This window comes from Suricata suricatta, chromosome 15 (assembly GCF_006229205.1).
Source record: "Suricata suricatta isolate VVHF042 chromosome 15, meerkat_22Aug2017_6uvM2_HiC, whole genome shotgun sequence".
In the NCBI taxonomy this organism is placed as follows: domain Eukaryota; kingdom Metazoa; phylum Chordata; class Mammalia; order Carnivora; family Herpestidae; genus Suricata; species Suricata suricatta.
In genome coordinates, this window is record NC_043714.1 from 2,139,713 (window position 1) to 2,159,033 (window position 19,321).

A 19,321-nucleotide genomic window follows, 5' to 3' on the forward strand; every position below is an offset into this window, starting at 1 on the left:
TTAATTAAAAAATAAATGATAGTACTGTTCTCATCTCACAAATTACATGTATTCATGAATCTCTTTTCAAGGAACTTTATAATGTCATGAAAATTTTGAAGTATATTTTACTGACTCCTTACCTTTTGTATTAAACAAATTGATGTAATGGCCAATTCCCACATCCAAGGAACTAGCCTCCCACCTAAGGCCATTAGCAGAAGCATTGGGAGCATTTTGACCTAAGTGAAAACCGTACAATTTTGATACGTTTTGAATAAAAGCAAAACACCTGGGGAGAATTAAGAATGCTAACTAGCATAAGAGCTGGGGCATAAGAGAAGTGAACTTGAATGTTGAGTCTGATGTTGGCCGCTCAGGTCAGAGCTGTGTTACACCTGAATGCCCTCTCAAGATAGAAGAGGAAATAGCCACCGGAGAGCTACCCCTTTACCTCGCAGGAGGCTGAACGTTCCTCTCCTCAACAGCGCTCCAGAAGAGAAGCCGGTGCGCGGAGAGGGGACAGGTGCTCTTGTCAGAGAGCACTTCCCACTACATTTCAAGTGCTCCTGTGTTTCACAAAATTGTGAGACTGTTTTGCAGGATTGTGTGGGGAAAAGGAAATATAAATTTGCTTAACTTACCCTCTGGTCTAATAATTCACGGGCTATGAGCCTGAACTCAGAGAAAATCAAGTAAACAATGCATAAAAATGATAAATGAACGTATTGCTAATTTTCTCCATTTCACCAATGTAAATGGTTAAAGGCAGATATAATATCTGATACTTTAACAGTGACAGAGTCATTACTTTTCTGCAGATAATTTATGTATACCAGTTAAGTAGGAAAAAAATCATTATTTTCACTGATGAAAATCTCCTAAAGTCAATATTATGCCTTTTGCAAAATTAAATAAAAAAGTTTGAATGTGCCAGGTTTTAAATTGCAATGGAGTATTGCCGTTCATATAAAGCATAGTTGTAATTGTTTTTTTAACCAGTTAAAAGACACACAAAATATTTTCATCCGATACACCAGTGTACCATTACTGACCCTGAATTTTTGAGAGTCTGACAGCCACTGAAGACACCGAGGTCTTGTAACACAGGCATTGTCATCCCAAGTTATGGACGGTGTCTGTGTAGGAAACAGAAATAAAATGAGCCCCCTCGATTCAGATTGAAATCCAGCAAACAAACAACATTGAGCTGTCTGAAGTAGTTATATGAGTAATGTAGTAAATTTTGTTTTCATGTGGCAGTCTATTATGCTATAAAGTATAATTTGTTTTCAGTTGATGAGACAAAAATACTTTCTATAATTGCTACAGACAGAATGTTGTATTAGATATAAGTGGACAGTATTTATAATACACACACACATGTACATATACACACACAAGTACTGAACCACAAGGAACTTAAAGTCCTTCTGAAATGAGAAAGTATACACATATTTCAAGTATTACATAGTCAAATCACCATACTGATACTGTTACATATATATAGATATATATATATGATTTTATATGAGTTTGATTTTCTAGCAAGAATCTAGCACCAATGCTTTATGTATAAAAACCATTATTTCAATGAAATATAATTAAGTACCAGATTTGTAAAATAAATACATCCTTTTTTTTTAAGTTATCTTTCCATTTTGATCTCTGTAATTGCTTACCTCCTAGCTGTGAGGAATATCAAGAAACTCAATTTCAGTTGTACTTAATTTTGGTTCTTCTTTTAAAAGTTATTAGTTTCAACAAAATGTTTCCTGGCACTGGCCATTTAACGACAAGCAATATATCACCTTTAAATGTACTGCTTTTGGTGTCTATGCCCGTCAGGACCACGAAACTTGGGTCTCCTGCCACGGCTCCGGATTGTCTTGGGCCTCCCAATCCGAGGGCTGGGAGGAGGGTGTGTGGGCTGCAGAGCTAGGAGCACACCTCTGCCAGGCACTGCGCTGCCCTGGGCATCATAGAAAGCAGCCACCACCGCACTGTGTGCGCTGTCCCAGAGTTCTGTTTTGCTTTGGACCTGACCACTTGCAAAGACCCCATGTCTTTGCAGGTTTCTTAGCATCTGTAACCTCTGTTTTACCTGTAAGTTTGATGCAACCTCATCTGCTCACTTCTCAGGTTCAGGGTGTGACCGTCAAAGCATGACACTCCGTATTGCGGTCATCAGCTTGTCCTCAGTAGAATGTGAGCCTCACACATGCATAATGGGTGGCACTCAACTGTTGCATTATTCCAGTTCTTAAAACTTGAATCACATGGGAGAGTGGCTTCAACCATTTATGGGTGAGGTAAGTTTATCAACTTAGTTTAGGACCAAAATGCTCATCATCTAAGTAAAATAGACTTTTCTTGGTAGGCAATTAGAGGTGTGTGTCTAAAACAGAAAGTAAGAAAGAAAGAGAAAAAATTGTGTCTTTTGTTTGTGTACGTGTTTTCCCGCCCCCCAAGGCTAGGTATAGACATTGGAGAATTATTTGCTTGTAAATGATAAGTGAAGCCATTGAATGATGTCAGACATATTTGGCACAGAACCTTAAGAAACATTAAGATCTGTGAAGTAGTTGTTGAGGAATGTCTAAGGATAATAGAAACATGATACAATCAGAAATGATAAACATTTCAAGGTTTGCTTAACACGGACTGGTCTGCAATGTTGGATTTCATAACAAGTTCCATAACAGGCTGTGCGGGGGCAGCAAGCAGCACCCACACTCTTCCTTGCTGGCAGCCCCGCCTGGGAAGCATCGCTGATTGAATGTTGCCTTTCCACCACACTACAGAGACACAAACACCACTATGTTCGTGCACTAAAAAAGGCATTTGACCCAGAATCACAATGTCTTGTTAGCACACAGATCACAAAATTCCACCCAACTATGAGGGGTCCCCATTCAATCCTGCCCATGTGTCAGGAAGGGGACAGTGTTGCGAGACAAATTTAGCCAAAAACACAAGAGCTATCACAGATCTAAATTAAGATGTATTCTTAAAACTGCACATTGGATTGAGTGACACAGGAATTACTAAAGACAATGGGGACATCAATGTCGTTGGAAAGCTGTCCCCGACAAGGCTGATGGAGCTGGGATTACCTCCCGGGTCACTGGCCAGACTGCAGTGACAGTAACTTGACTGCTGAAACAGGAAGGAAGAAGGAACAGACCTGAGAGCACAGAGTCAAGGCAAGAGTTTCCTTATGGATTAAACTGCTCTGTAAGGTAGAAGGTTCGCTGAGAACAGGAAAAAATATCATAAATATGAGAATTTACAGGAGTTTTGAAAGAGTCACTGTGGAGGGCAGAAGAAAGAAAATACTAGGAATTACAGTTTGTAAGACTTGCATCCGTCACATAAACTGATCTGTGAAATTCCGAATAGTCTATATGATTTTCAGACTCCTCTAAGGGGCACAGTGCTCTCGCTTTGCTTGTTCGGTTTCTCTCAGTTACTTTTTAAAGATTTTTTTTCATATCTGTGCTCATAACATTTAGAAAAGTTAGTGCAGGTAGGTTTATCAATTCTTTTTCTATTGATCATAGGATTGTCTTATGATTACATTTTCTTCCTGGAAATTTTTGTATATGAGAAAGTTTTATTTTAGTTTCATTTAATATATATAGGTCATATTATGTTAATTCTAATGATTTTAAACTATTTTTTTACTTTTTTTTAAAATGTAAGGTCTACACCCATCATGGGACTTGAACTCACAACCCAGAGAACAAGAGACAGGCACGCTACTGCCGTCAGCAACCATGCACCTCTTAACAATTGCTAAGCTACTTAGGGCAATAGTAATCATCTGCAGATTATAATTGTGTCTCTTTTCTAGTGAGTATGTTTTATTTCTATGTCGTGTTCTTTTGTGGTGTGTGGTATTATAGGCCACTATTAAATAATCATTTTGATAAAATATTTATAACTGTTCCTGATAATTATTAGAATATTTTCATTATTTCAATTAATTTTTCAGTATCAGGTTGATGAGGTATAACTCATTCTATTCTTTGTAATAATGTATTTCCTATCAACATTAGTTTCAACCTTCATTAAATTTAATTCTTTCAGAAGCTGTTGATATATACAAAGGTTTTAAATCCTTTGATTTAATGATTCACACCACCTTTTCTTCCTATTAATTTTTCAGCTTGAGAAAAAATTACTTTGTCTATCAATCATTTTTTTCATTCTATATTATCAGTAAAAATGAAGATTATTAACATTTTTCAATTATAAATTATGTAGAATTATAGTAGCTCATTCTGTCTTGTTTCTCCTTATTCATTGCTGTCATTGACAATGCAGACTAGATTTTATTGTTTTCATCTTATCTGATGGCTTATGTAAATGTTAAATATTTCTTAAAGTTCTAAATTCTAGCGTTTAATAAATTATTATTTGATGTATACATATATACATGTATTTTTTAATATCTTCGAATTATCCAAATGTGAACCCAAAATATCTTCCCCTTTAAGATACAAGATTTCAATACTCCAGATTCCCTTAATTTCACTTTTATTAATAGAGATTCTTATTTCTCTTGATCACATCCTCCCTTCTCCTCTCTCTCTCTCTCTCTCTTTCTCTATCTCACTCACTCTCCCTCATCCTAAAGAAGCACTTTTCAGGTTTAACTCTCACAAGTTTTCCCTAATAGCTAAAACTATGTATTCAGTGTCTTCCAACTGAACTAACACTTTTTGTCAATGTATCACTGCAGTTGTTAAAATAAAAGATAATAAAAAGCAAATGTATCATGTTCCAATTTTATAAAATTACTTACATAATAAATGACGTTCATCATTGCTACATTTTGTGTTGCTTTGTTCACTACAAGGCAGCAACAGGACAAAGAAAGGAGTGACCGTCTGTCAGGACGCAGTGGGAAGGGGCTGTTTTTAAAGGGGGAGAGTTTGGTAACTGCCTGTTTGTCCGTAACCCACTGGTCAGGTTGGGGCCTGCCGATATTTTGAGTGGGTCACCTGACGGCCTGTCTGCATTCAACCAGGGGTCACAGTGGGCTCCTTCTACGTTCCATTCCCAAGACTCTGCCTTCACGGCCTCTACGGTCGGCTCAGCATAGAAAGGGATTAAAAATTTCTGACATAAAGAACCTGCCTCTGTCTCCTTTGCTCTCAGGTGAGCTCTTTGCCTTTCCTGCCACTAGCTTCCCTCCGATCGTTGCCTCACGTTTGGGGCCCCTCTGACTGAAAGACACCCCGTATAGACACCACAGTGACTTTTCATGAAGAGGGGTAGATGGGTAGGATCTTTTAAATCTATTTAGATAGGCTCATTTTTTTCCCCACAGACCATATCTAAAAACCAATGTTCTGGAAAATCCACTTAAAAATAATTAAAACAGAAACATTTGATCTTATATGCTCAGGTTAAATTCTTAGCTTTTATTGACTTAAATTTTTTTTCAAATGTTTATTTATTTTTGAGGGAGACTGAGCCAGAATGCAAGCAGGGGAGGGCAGAGAGAGAGGGAGACACAGAATCTGAAGTCAGGCTCCAGGCTCTGAGCTGTCAGCACAGAGCTCAAACTCATGAACCTCGAGATCATGACCTGAGCCGAAGTAGGACGCTAATCGAGTGAGCGTGCCCTTAATGACTATTAATCATAATTGTCTTAATTATGATCAAAGTTTTTTTTTTACTTTCAGAATGTTTGAAAATTGTGTTCAGCAAGCCTTCAAATATGATAACGTTTTTCTAACACTGTAGCTATCATTATTGCATTACATTTCTGTATTTTTTTGGTCATAATTTGTTGTGAGAAAGTAGTTTTTCCTCTCCTAACTTACGTGTACCAACTGGGGGGGGGTGCAAATTAAATGACAGTGGACAGATAACAGGAAAAAGGACAAAATGTATTTAGGTGTGAGCTTGGGAGTTGCTTACTAATGAGTAATTTATTTGTTGAAAAGCCAGAGTTAATAGATTTATATGTCAGCTTAACAAGGGTCAGAGAGGTAGAACTTCAATGAGCCAGCACACGAGGTTCTAGTGGGCTTCTCTGATACCAGTGGACAGCCGAAGTCAGCTTTCTGGATGCTAGGGCTGAGTCTTGTTCCAAATGAGGAAACTCCCACACGGGGTGGCGGGGGGAGGGCACCAATGGCTGCTATATTTTCAGGAGGCTCTGCCTAAATTTAGATAATATTTCCTTCTCTGGTGGCTGACTGTTCACATATTTTCATTTTAAATTAACTTTCATATCATTTTGATAGGCTATTAATCTGTTTAGCTTTCAGATTCTTGTTCTTTGGTGATTTTTTATTTCTTTAAAAAGTCATCTGTCATAAAATGAATGAATAATCAAACAAAATAAACACATTCCAAAAGAACAAATGCAGTACTGAATAAATCTCTAGGTAGTTCACAATTGATTTTGGTACCTTTACCTTCTCAAAGATTAGCCTGGGTGCACCTCAGGCTCTCAGCTGCAGCAGGTTAATGGATCTAAGACCAGTTTTCTTCCCTTACTGCCAAGTTCTATGATACAAGGAGGAGGGTATCTGGTCCAGAATTCCCAGGGCTCCAGAACCCCTCCATCTTGCTGTGATAGGTAGAGTTCTAAGATGTGTCCAGGCGTACAAGCCTTGTCCATTTCCTGCCCATGGTGAGGAGGCTTGTGAATAATATGGAACAATGTTTTCATGGTTCTGTGATATGATTTGGAAGAAGGATTTTGCAGATGTAGTTAAGGCCCCTAATGAGTTGACTCTGAGTTCACATAAAGGAGACTATCCTGGATGGGTTTAATCACATGAACAGCCTTTAAAAGAGGTTGGAATAATTTGAAGAGAAAAAGACTTTCCCTCTGGCTTAGAAGATACAGCCATGTCATGAGGAGAGCGGGGGATCTGGAGCGGTCTCTAGACCATGGTGGGGCTCCTGGATTGCCATAGCATGAAGACAAGGCTGTCTCTTATACACCTGCAAAAGAACGAATTCTGCCCACAACTGTGAGCTTTGAAGACAAGTGAGATCACAGCTCCAGTGAACAACATGATCTCAATGAAGACTCTGGAAAGATCCTTAGTGAAGCCATGTCCACACTGCTGACCCATAGAAGCTGTGAAATTAGACATTCATGCTGTTTTCAGACACTGAGTTTGTGGTGATTTTTAAGCAGCAGTAGAAATGAACATACTTTGTCTCTCACATATTCCATATCCCTTAGTCTCCAACTATATTCATGTGCACTTGAATCCTCACAGGGAACTTGGAAGTCATGGTAACAGATTCGGATGGCCTCAGCACGTGTTGTCATGGCTGGGGTGAGGGAGGCCAGCTTGTCGAACTTTGTTCAAACTTTGATTCCCCAGCTGGTAACACCATGCATTGTGCTTTGTTTTATTTCCCAACTTAAGATGGCAATTACCTCATTTATTACCAATTATTTTCCTAAACTTACACTCTTTAGACAACAAAGTTGGAGAAAATTCTCTAGTATGTGACATAGAATACCCTCTTCTGATTTCTACAGTAGTACATGTGTATACTTGTGTGTCTTTCTCTAAGTGTGTATTTCTCTTTATTTTTTAAATCAAAAGTATAACATAAAGTTTGCTTATTGTTTTTCCTTTAAGAAGAACACAAGAAAAGAAGCATCTCAAAGAAATGTCAACATCCCAAATTGTTTTTCAACAATTTTTCAAACCGCTTCGACCACTCCAGAAACTAGGTTTGGTAATTACAGAGGTAAGAGGTCATGCTGCCCGATGTCAAGGGTACACCGAGTTTTTCCACCAGCAGCAAATCTACACACTTGAGGAGTCTTTTTCTTTTTCTTTAAATGCTGGCCAGAACCGTCATCAGCTTGTTTCTGCAGGAGGAGCTACCTAACACACACCAGTTGTCACACTCAGCCCATGGGCAAACAGCTAAGCAGACTTGTGAGTTTTGAGGTGTCATAGAGCCTTTGGTTGTTATTACTTGGGCTCCAGGTCACCTTTTTTTTTAAGTTTATTTATTTATTTTGAGAGAGAGCAAGCAGAGGAGGCGCAGAGAGAGAGAGGGAGAGAGCCTAGGAGCCTGACATGAGGCACAATCTCATGACTGTGGGATTATGGAATCAAGAGTCAGATGCTTAACCAATGGATCCACCTAGGTCCCCTTCAGGTCACTTTTTTAAAATTAAGCTTTCACTGCGCATACAATTTCTAGTAGCTAAATTCATGTTGTCATGGTTGTATGTGTCAAATTGGCTGGGGTCACAATGCCCAGAGTTTGGCCACATTATTCATTAGTCTAGTTGTTTCTATGAAGGTGCTGTTTGTTGGGGGTTTGTTTTTGTTTGTTTGGATGAGATTAAATCACTGGGCATAGAGTAAAACAGAGCACTCTCCATGATGTGGGTAAGTCTCATCTAATCAGGTGAAGACCTGAAAAGATCACGACTGATCTTCTCCAAACAAGAAGGATTTCTGCCAGCAGACTGCTCTGGGACTCAGACTAAAACTCATTGCTGGTTGACCATCAGGCTGGCCAGATTTGGGCTTGCCAGTCCATACAGTTCCATGAGCCAATTTCTTAGCATGTCTCTCTTTCTCTCTTAGTCTCTTTCCCTCTCTCTCTCTCACCATCTCTCCACAGACAGATACAGAGATAGATGCTGGATAGATATCCTGCTGTTTCTGTTTCTCTGAAGAACTCAGACTAAAACATGTTTTTATGGTTCACGCCTCTTGCAGCTTTTATAATTCATGGGAGAATCCCAGTTTGACTAATAGTAAAATCTTACAAAAAACCCACCAGTTTGCTGTCACAATATGTTTCCTTCTTTTTTCCAGATGGCCATGACACAACTCAAGCTCATTGTTGACCACAAGACCCCTCAGTTAAAATATCTGCAACCAGACAAAACTATCTTTTCAAAGGTATTTATTTAATTATTCAAGTGTGAAAACTGAGTCATAATTTTCAATGTATCCATGTGTGTGTATGCACATCCTATAGAAACAAGAACACTTTTTTATGTTTAAATAACTTACTGAAATATGACACTTATTGCATACTGAGTTTAGAACATGTAAGTTAACATGTTTTTGTCTTTATTAAGTCAAACAGTTTATTGGAGGTATATATCTTTTGTGTATATATCTATATCTATAAATATATTGAACACATTTTACATGCAGATATTAAAATATACAATGGGTATATGTACATACTAAATCATTTGAGGTTTACTATATTCAATTATGTGCGATGCACTGTTTGGGGAATCAGGGAGATAACTGTTTTACTAATATTTATAAAGAATAATGGTAGCCTGTGGATACAAACAAGGGTGTACAGTAAAGTGCAACACAGACAGCTCTGAGGTGTGAGGACACTTAAATTATAAACATAAAGAATAGAACAAAAATGTACAGAGGCTTACTGATTGAGAATTCTGCGTTACTCTTTGTTGTTGGATTTTATACAGTAAGATAACCCTGTTGAGGAGGAATTGAAGCTGCACAATGTGAAGACAGTAGGAGAGAACCTTGATCTTCTGATTGACTTTGTTCCTTGATCAAGAATTCCTGTTGGTTCAAAGTTACAAGACATCTGGGGTACCTGGGTGGCTCAGTTGGTTAAGCATCCAGCTCTTGATATTGGCTCGTCAGGATCTCATGGTTTGTAAGTTGGAACTCCCCATGGGGCTTAGTGCAGGTGCTTGGGATTCTCTCTCTCTGTCTCTCTCTCTCTCTGCCTCTGCCATTACCCTGCATGTGTGCGCTCTCTCTCTCTCTCTTTCTCAAAATAAATAAATAAACATTCGAAGTTCTGATACTTCCTGTAGATGGTGGTCCAATTGCTCTGTAAATCTTTGAAGAGTGATTGAGAACAAGAGAGGGACAAGGAGACTGAGGTAAATAATGTTTCCCCTCCAGGTAAACACCTACAACTATTCCAGAAACCACAACATAGGTCCCAAACCAAATCTGTGACAGATAATTAGAGATAGTCAGTGAGCAATAGGACAAGAAGGTTCATGTTTTTTTCTTTATATCCTAAGTTTTTTAATTTGGTTAAATGTGCCAACCTGGATATTAGGATAAGCAAACAACAAAAATTATCCAGCATGGGTTCATTAAACAAAAATCAAAAACAAAAACAAACAAACAAAACCAGTAGACTGATCTCATGTGATCATTTTAGATAACCTATATTAGGCCAATAAATTAGAATGACATGAAGGGTGTATTGTATTTCAAAATGGTTTCTCATAAGCCTCAAAGTATTCATATACTTACTGTTTGGTGACCCTGTTGAAATATTTTAACCATTATTATATGGATAGATAAAAGATGAAGCAAAAGCAAGGACTCTGTCTTTAGTTCTCTCTTATGGGCTGATCTTCAGCTAGTTGGATGCTTGTCAAATCTGCCAGAGGCACAGACCTGAGTGTAGGTCCTAACTGGGCTGGAAATAGGAGAACGGGAACAGCATGTCAGTGCTCCTCCTCATTCTTTGAGCCAAGATATGAAAGTCACTGTCGAAGCTCTGACTCAGGAAACCATTACATCAAAGTCTGTTAAAGTGACAATTTCCATATTTTGGGTCTTTTAAAAATTATTTTTGGATGTTTTAGTTTAGCATCTAAAAGACATAGTAATTCCCATCCAATTCATTGGTATCAGTGTTACATTGTTAGAATAATGCAAGAATTTTTGAATTAAAGAACCTTAATTAATTTCTATATGATTTTCCTAGAAGTAAAACCAGAAAATCAAACCCTAAAACAATCACATTGAAAATCAATTAAGAAAACAAGTGTAAGAAATTTGATGCTTCCAAGGCAGGCAATGTAAATATTTCATTTTACCTAAAAATTACTTTTGGCAGCTCAGTTTATCTAGTTTTACTTCTATGCTAATTATAGTAAAATAGAAAATTACAAGAACACACTGGTGACTATTTCTGTAATATTATTTCAACATAAATAATATGTATGTATTTGTATATGTGCAGATACACGAATGTGAGTGTATAGTTTGTGTAAATACGTATAATCATGGTAACTGTGTAGGACCTTGTGTTAATTTTCATTGATATGAAATACTATCCCTCAGTATCTTTCTGAATTTGGGGAATGCCAGGTATTTTAATTTGTTTTATTTAAGCATAATTAAATGTGGTAAGTTTTACCTTTATAAATTGTACGGTTTGGTGCCTTTTGAGAAGCGATGAATAGAATGTCTGCACCACCATTCAAAGGGTCTCTCTTTGGAAGCCCGTGTCTTTCTTGCCCAACCTTGGCCTTCCTCTAACACTGGCCCTTGTTTAACACAATATATGGATTATATTTTCCTGTTCTAGAATGTATTTATAGTGAAATCATGCAGTAGGCATTTTCTTCTTTGTTAAGTAAAATATCTTACTCATCCATTTTGCTGTGCCCATGGAGTTCTTTCCTTTCCGTGGTGTGGAAACACCACAGTTCATTTATGCCTTAATTATTATACATTTCTGTTTTATTTTCTAGTTTTAGGCTATTATACATAGAATTTTTATAAACATTTTATAGAAGTAGTTGCCTGAGCATACATTTTCATTTCTTTTAGGTAAATAGTTATAAGAATTGTTGAGCCAAATGGTAAAATGTAAGATTAATGCTGTAAGAAACCGTTAAACTGTTTTTGCAAAGTTGATGTTCAATATCATGCTCCTACAAGCAGTACATGAAAGTTCCAACTGTTCCACATTTACCCTAACACTTGATGTTTTCAGTCATTTTATTTTTAGTTATTCTAGTGGATGGGCATTTCTGAGATGACGCATCATGTTCAGCACTTTCATCTGCTGATTAGCATTCAGATATCTTATTTTTCTCAATGTCGTTGCAAATTTCTGCTTGTTAAAACGTGTCTATTTTTATTATTGAGTTGCAGATGTTTTTATATATTCTGTTTAAAGTTCTTTGTTAACCGTATGTTTGCAAATAGATTCTCTTGTCAGTAGTTTGCTTTTCATTTTCTTAGTGGTATGTTTGAAGAGGACAAGTCTTTAATTCAGATGAACCCAATTTATTGATTCATTATCTTGATGCCTCATCCCTTTCTGTTTTATCTAAGGAAGTTTGTATATATCACAGCAATAAATGAAACAAACATATAAGCAAACAAAATCTGGCAAGCTGCCATGCCTTCTACTTGAAATTTATCATTAAGGTCCATGATGCAATTTGAGTTCAATCTTATATGTGGAATGAGGTAAGTTTCGAATTTTGTTTTCAAATGGATACCTACTGGTTCCACAATCAGTGTTTGATTTCTATATGGAAATCCTTGGTAGTATAAGAAAAACTAATTGGCAAATATGCATATATCTATACATCAATTCTTTTGTCAATAATACTATGTCTTGATTACTGTTAGTTTTGTTGTAAGTCTTAAAATTAAGTAATATCTTTTAATTTTGACCTTTTCAGAATCACTTTGGTTATTCTGGGTCCATTGTCTTTCCATATAATTCTGAGTAAGCTTGTCCATTTAAGGGGGGAACAAGACTGCCAAAAATTTATTGTTGGAAATGCAATTCAATCACAGACCACGATGGGAAAAATAGACACCTTGACAAGACTGAGGCTTTTAAATCATGAACCAAGTATATCTGCCCACGTATTTAGGTATTTTTACTTTACTACAACCATGTTTTATACTTTTTAGAATGCTGATTGGGTTTGGATTTCATAGTTTTGTTTTACGTTTTTTCTATTTTCCTAATGTCCATTTTTGTTTTTATAATTCTCATACTTTTATTTAATGTGTTATTTTTTATCTAGTACTTAAGACAAAAGATGAGATCATTTATTTCAGCACTTTCTTCTTTACTCAGGCAAGCTTTAAAAGTGCTCTCGGTCTATGCACAGCTTTAGGTGCATCCTATAAATTTTGCATATCATTCATGTAAATGAAAGTTTCGTGTGTACTTTAAAATAATCTGTATTGTGTTCTTTTTGAATAAGACTTTCTATAAATGTCAGTTAGGTTTGTTTTTGTTGTTGTTTTGTTTTTACCAGGGTAGTTCAAATTTTCTACATCATGATGGATTTTCTTACTACTTGTCCTATTTTATGCAAAGAGAGGATTATTAAATCTCTACCTACCATATTTGGTTTGACTATTTCTCTTTTCAGTTCAGTCAGGTTTTTCAATACATTTGGAAACTCTGTTATTAGTCATGTACTCATTTATCATTATGATATGTTCCATTTATCTGTGGAAATATATCTGCCCTAAAGTCTAATTTGTCCAACAGTTGTACTGCAGCCACATTAGCTTTCTTTTTATTAATTTTTACATGGATCCCTTTTTCTATTCATTTATTTTTAAATTTATCTATGTCCATATGTGTAAAATGAATTTTTTTTGTACCACACTTTTATTCACTCTGACAATCTTCCCTTTTCCCTATGTATTTAGATTGACTTTATTTAAAATAACTATTGATATTATTGGGTTCATCACAACCATTTTGACGTTTGTGCACTTTGCTACCCTATTCCTCTTTGGAACAAGAAGTTTTATCTTTTGTTTCTACTAAAATTTTAACTGTACTTTTTTTGTTCTTGGTGGTGGTGGTGGTATATTTTTTATGGTAAATTTGTTTCTAAAACAGGCATTTTAACATATCACAGTTTAGTTTCACCTAATATTTGATGACATAATGATGTAATTTTTGATGTAAGAAACTTTTAATTCTGTATTTAAATTTCCTACCCCTGTTCTTTCTGCTATTGCAATTATAAAGTTTACTTTTCATATAATATAAAATCCATAATATATTTCATTTATTTTGTTTTAAACATTTAACAATCACTGTAAAAATTTAAAAATAAGAAATAACATCTTATATATAGTCATATATTTAACATTTCCATCTCTTAGTTATATAGCTATATATTGATAGATATATAAATAGATTGATACAATGCTTTTATACAATAGCACTTTCTTCTATTTGAAGACCTTCTTGGAGTGCTTGTTTCCTGGGGACAAATTATCTCAGTTTTGTTTGTCTGAGAAATGTTTTCATTTTTTATTTGCTCAGATATTTTTTAAATGGTATAAATCTAAATGGATATTTTTCTATTCCTCCTTGCATATTAAGGGTGCCATTCCTTACCACCTAGGTTCTGTTATTTTTGATGAGAACTTTATAAAAATTCTCACATTTGTCCTTCTATATGTAATGGATATTTTTCTCTCCATTTACTCCATTTTTCCCCTCCCTATTATTGGTTTTCAGGAAATTATAGTGTGTTTTAGTATGTTGTTCTTTGTGTTTTTTCTTTGTTGTTTTTTAATTTTGTGCAGCTGGGATTTCATAATTTGTATAAACTTTGGAAAGTATTCTACCATATTATCTCAACATTTTATTCACCACTCCGTCCTCTTTCTGGAACTTTACTTGCACATGTTAGACTTCTCCATCTTCTCCCCCATGCACTGAGTCCTCCCTGTTCATACTAAGTTCATTAATCTATTTTTTTTCTTTTGCAGTATCTAATTTGTGAAGAATTCTTTAAAGGAAATGTTTATACTTCAAATATTATATCTTATCTCTAGAGTTTTTATTCACTTCTTCAGTATATCTTCTTTCATTATGCTTATGTTTTACTTTAAAGTTTTGAATATTTAAAAACATTTATAATGATAGAAAGTTCTTATCTTCTAATCCGTTGTGCTTGTCTTTTATTCAGTTATGTATTTTTTTTCCTGTTAGTTCATTTTTCTCTTGTTTATGGTTTATATTTTCTGCTTCTAGGCATGTTTAGTGATTTCTGATTGGATGTGGGGTACTTTGAGTCCTCTCTTTGTTGAGTTCTCTCTGTACACATGTTTTACAAAGTGTTGAGCTAACTCTAGCTGGCAGTTAGTCACTTGTATACCAGCTGCATGTTTTTTAGAGTAACTATTAAGCTTTCTTTAGGACAAATCTAATAGTCTATAGGCCTGGCTGAACATTACTACTATGTGAGCCTTCTGATATATCTACTCAATGTTTGTGTATTCAGTGAAGTTTCTGCCCTCTGGCTCATGAGAATTCAAAATTTTTCAGCCCTTTATGAACTCTTAAAATGGTTTATCTGAAAATTCTTGGAAATTGCTATTTTCTTGTTAAATTTTATCTTCCAAGATTTGTAGTTTCACTTATTTTTAAGATTTATGTTCAGTAAGAGATGGAAGGGGACCCCATGCAGGCTCTGAAGCTTTCCCTATAGATTTTCCTTCTCTCCATTATTGTGTCCCACAAAATTCTGATGTCTTGGCCTCCCCCAGAATGTCATGATCCCTTAAATCAGAAAGAATATTAGGGTTTGTTCAAATTTCCCCTTTTTAAATCTCAGTTTGTAAATTGCATCTAGATATAAATCTGCCTTTAGGATGATTAATTCCTCTTTGGAAACAGTGTGTGTACTGCATGTGGTCTCAATTATCCAAAAACAGTAATTTCATATAATTTGTCTAATTTCCTACTTTTGAGAGATGGTAAATCAAAATGTTTACTCCTCCACAGACAGAAATGAATTACTCTATTTTTACTTATTTTCTTCCTGATGCCAAAATAATAAGAGAATCATTACTTGGCATTTGCTCTTAACCAAGCAATGTTCTATGTGTTTTATTTGTTTTAAAGTTATTTAATATTATTTCTTCTATTTGCCAACAAAATGACAAAACAGGCATGTAGAACTTATGTGAATTTTGTTGAGATCACATGACAAGAAAAGTCATAGAGTCAGGGTTTGATGCAAGGCGTTTTGACTCCAGAACCTTCACTCTTTATTAATCTATTTACATCCATCTATAACCATATGATAGTCATTTAAATCACATGGCTTCTCCATGAAGTTTATGAAATAGAAGTATATAATCTTATGTCTATTTTTAAAATGAGCTTCATAGAGCTTCATAGAGATTTATGAAACATGTTATTTGAATTACCTGATTTCAAACAAACTGAACTTTATGATGTCTCTCACTGCACCTTCTTCTTTAAACCCCAGTCAATTCCTCAATCTTTAGTGAATCTGTTCTTTACCAAGATCAAGATCTCCAGGTCCTTAGTTTTTTTTACCATCATTAAAGTCTAATCAGCTTACTATAGCTTTTATAGAAATATTATTTTCCCTCTGACCTGATGTTACATAGTTCTGGTGTATCACCTCTCCCAGAGTCTGCAGGTCTCTGAAATTGGCTGCGGAGCCACAGAGTCCCATGGCTGTTGTTGTATTCAATTCTCCAGTTAACCATCAGGACACCAGAGGCAGGATAGACAAAAGGGACACAATGCTTAGAACCAAATTCAATCCCTATTATATGGAATTTCAAAGGAATTTGACCTACTTTCAATGTTGACTTTATTAAAACCCACTGCTTACAACGTTATACCAACAGTAATTTTTAGGTATGTTGTTATTTTCCATTTGTCCTGTTATCATCTATTATTTCTATTTCACACCTTCAGTGCCCTGGAGATATGACTAAGGCATACTGTGTCACACACTTCCATGTTATCCTTAGTTCTTAAAAGGGGAAAAACAAGGAAGAGACTGGAAAATCAGGAGGAGAAAAGTACTTTGTTCCGAATCCACCAAACTCTGTTACTCCTCTTTTCAAGTCACTCTACTTGTACTGCTCTAGGTCTCATGAGGCACCAATAACACCATTTCCTCCCCTTGTCCTTTAAGCCTAAGGAAATAATAAATTCATACTGTAGTTAGTCCATAGATAACACACTGATCCCCTAAACTTTTTCTATACTCTTATAATAAGAACTCCATTAAATTATCTTTAAATCTCAGCTTAGGGTGTTTTTCTATTGTGCTGGGACTCTCACAGATCATGACACAAAAATCCATCAATTAACAAATAGAAAATCTTCAACAATTTCCTAGAACCCTAGAAAGTACTGTGATCATGAATTCAGTCTATGTAAGTGATGATTTCATAAAAAAAAAAAAAAAAAACAGAGCATCAACCATGAGCTTTGGCATAGGAAAATCTCCAGTCTTTATGAGGAGACATTAGTAATTCTAAGGCTTATTTGCACCTTTAACAGAAGACCGGGGTATCACCATATTAACAAGAGAAGGCTCTCAAAACATGGGATATAACTGAATGACTTGGCTAGCTGAAGAAAAACAGGAACAAACATAAAAACAAAAACTAAACTTAATACATTGAAAGGACATTTGAGTGGCCCAGAGAACTGCAGAGGGCGTGAATATATGAACATTCTGAAAGGCGGAGTCAGAGAGGTTTTGTAATGGTGGCTTGGATTTGTGGGTCTACCTCAACTATACTGTTAGAGTAAGGTTGGTCTGAGACTCTCTCAATTCAGTCAGCTTAGCATTCCATCCTAACATAATAATAGTGCCCCCTTTTACTCTGAAAAAGCGCCGTTCCACATTAAGATGACACAATTCCCAACACTTCACTGTTTCTCCTTCAGTATTTCTTGATCTCACTAGAAAGACTTACTGGTCCAGGCTGGTCAGATATCTGGATCATGGAGTAAAATATCAGGGAGCACAGATTTAGTCCACGGATAAGTCTCTGGAGAATAAGAAGCCGCTCTAAGCAGAGTTTACTATGGTTTTGCATGCTATGTTAGAACTATTAGATTTATAATTATGTTAAAAATATGAAAAGCATTGAGCATGAATGCAGTGTAACCAAAATTTGATTTTTAAAAGCTTCACTAGTAACCTGGTGGACAATAGATTGCTGTATGGAGAAGCTGCTGGAAGGAATAGTGGACTCTACAGAAATTTGGCAATAACATCATATAAATATAACTTTAAAAACTGGAAATAGAAAGTAGAAGTGTATTTTCTGTAAAATAATTGTTAAAGATTAGCAATAGTTTGAATGTAGGGATGAAAGATATGAACAGAAAATGGTCAAATGCAACTTTAGGCTTCTAGGCTAAATTACTGAGTACATATTATTATCATTGGGTAGGACCAATAAAATTATAGGATACATACCTTTGGGCAGAAGAAAGCATGCTCACTATTTGGCATAATAAACATAGGTGTCTAGGTGCACTTCAAGTTTTATCTCAGAGATATATAAACCTGGTAAGAATATAGTTCCCACTCTTTCAAAAAGAAAAAAGTTGAACTACATGCAAATTTATGATTTGCCCAAAGATTAGGATGCAGAGCAAACAGATTACAGGCAGTGTGGAGCAGCTTTGGTGGCTACAGAGGGAAACACAACATAACATATTTGGTGGATATGCTGTTGAATTCCAAGTAAGTTAGTGGAGAGATTGACCTTTGCATTTTAAATAAATTTCAAAAGACACAAGCTTAATCCTTCACCACTAAACAAGTGTAACAAACAAACAAAAACAGAGCAGCTGAGAAAGTGTTATTGTCTGCTAAGCACAGATCTCCCTCGGGAGCAGTGTGAAAGAAAGATCCACAGCCTAATGAAAAGACCCAAAGACAGACATTGAGTAAAACCCTTTGGCAAATTAAACTCATTCCATAAACACAAGTAACAATAGAGCAATTTGAAGGCTCTGGTACACTGAGGATAACTAAAACAATAACAAACTTCAAACTCAGTGCAATGACTGACTATACTAGCACAAATTCCCACATTAAAGAAAGAAAGTCATACTCATTTTCAAGCATAAACACTTATACTTAGGTATTTATGGTCCTATATAATACATATGGTTTTCAACCAAAAATAATGAGGCATATCAAAAGACAAGATAAAACACATTCTAAAGACAAAAGAATTTTCAGAATCAAAATCAAGTAACACATAGATAATGAAACCAACAGAAAGGGTATTTAAGGGCTCCTGCCTGGCTCAGTAGGTTAAGTATCCAACTTCAGCTCAAGTCATGATCTTCCAGTTCCTGAGCTTGAGCCCCACATTGGGTTCTGTGTTGATACCACAGAGCCCGGAGCCTGCTTCAAATTCTGTGTGTGTCTGTCTCTCTCTCTCTGCCCCTCCCAATGGCTTTCCCTCTCTCTCTCTCTCTCTCTCGCTCTCGCTCTCGCTCTCGCTCTCGCTCTCGCTCTCGCTCTCGCTCTCGCTCTCACTCTATCAAAAATAAATAAGCATTTAAAAATATAAAGAAAGAGGATTTAAAATAATATTAATGTGCCAAATTCTCCAATAAGTAAAGTAGAAAGTATGTAAGATCAAATATAAATCACTTCAGCAGATATATGGAAACTATAAGAATGATATAAATGGAAATTCAGAAAATAAGAAAAAGAAACAAATGATAAACAGACTTGTAAATGTCTTTGATAAGCTTATCAGGAGATTCTACA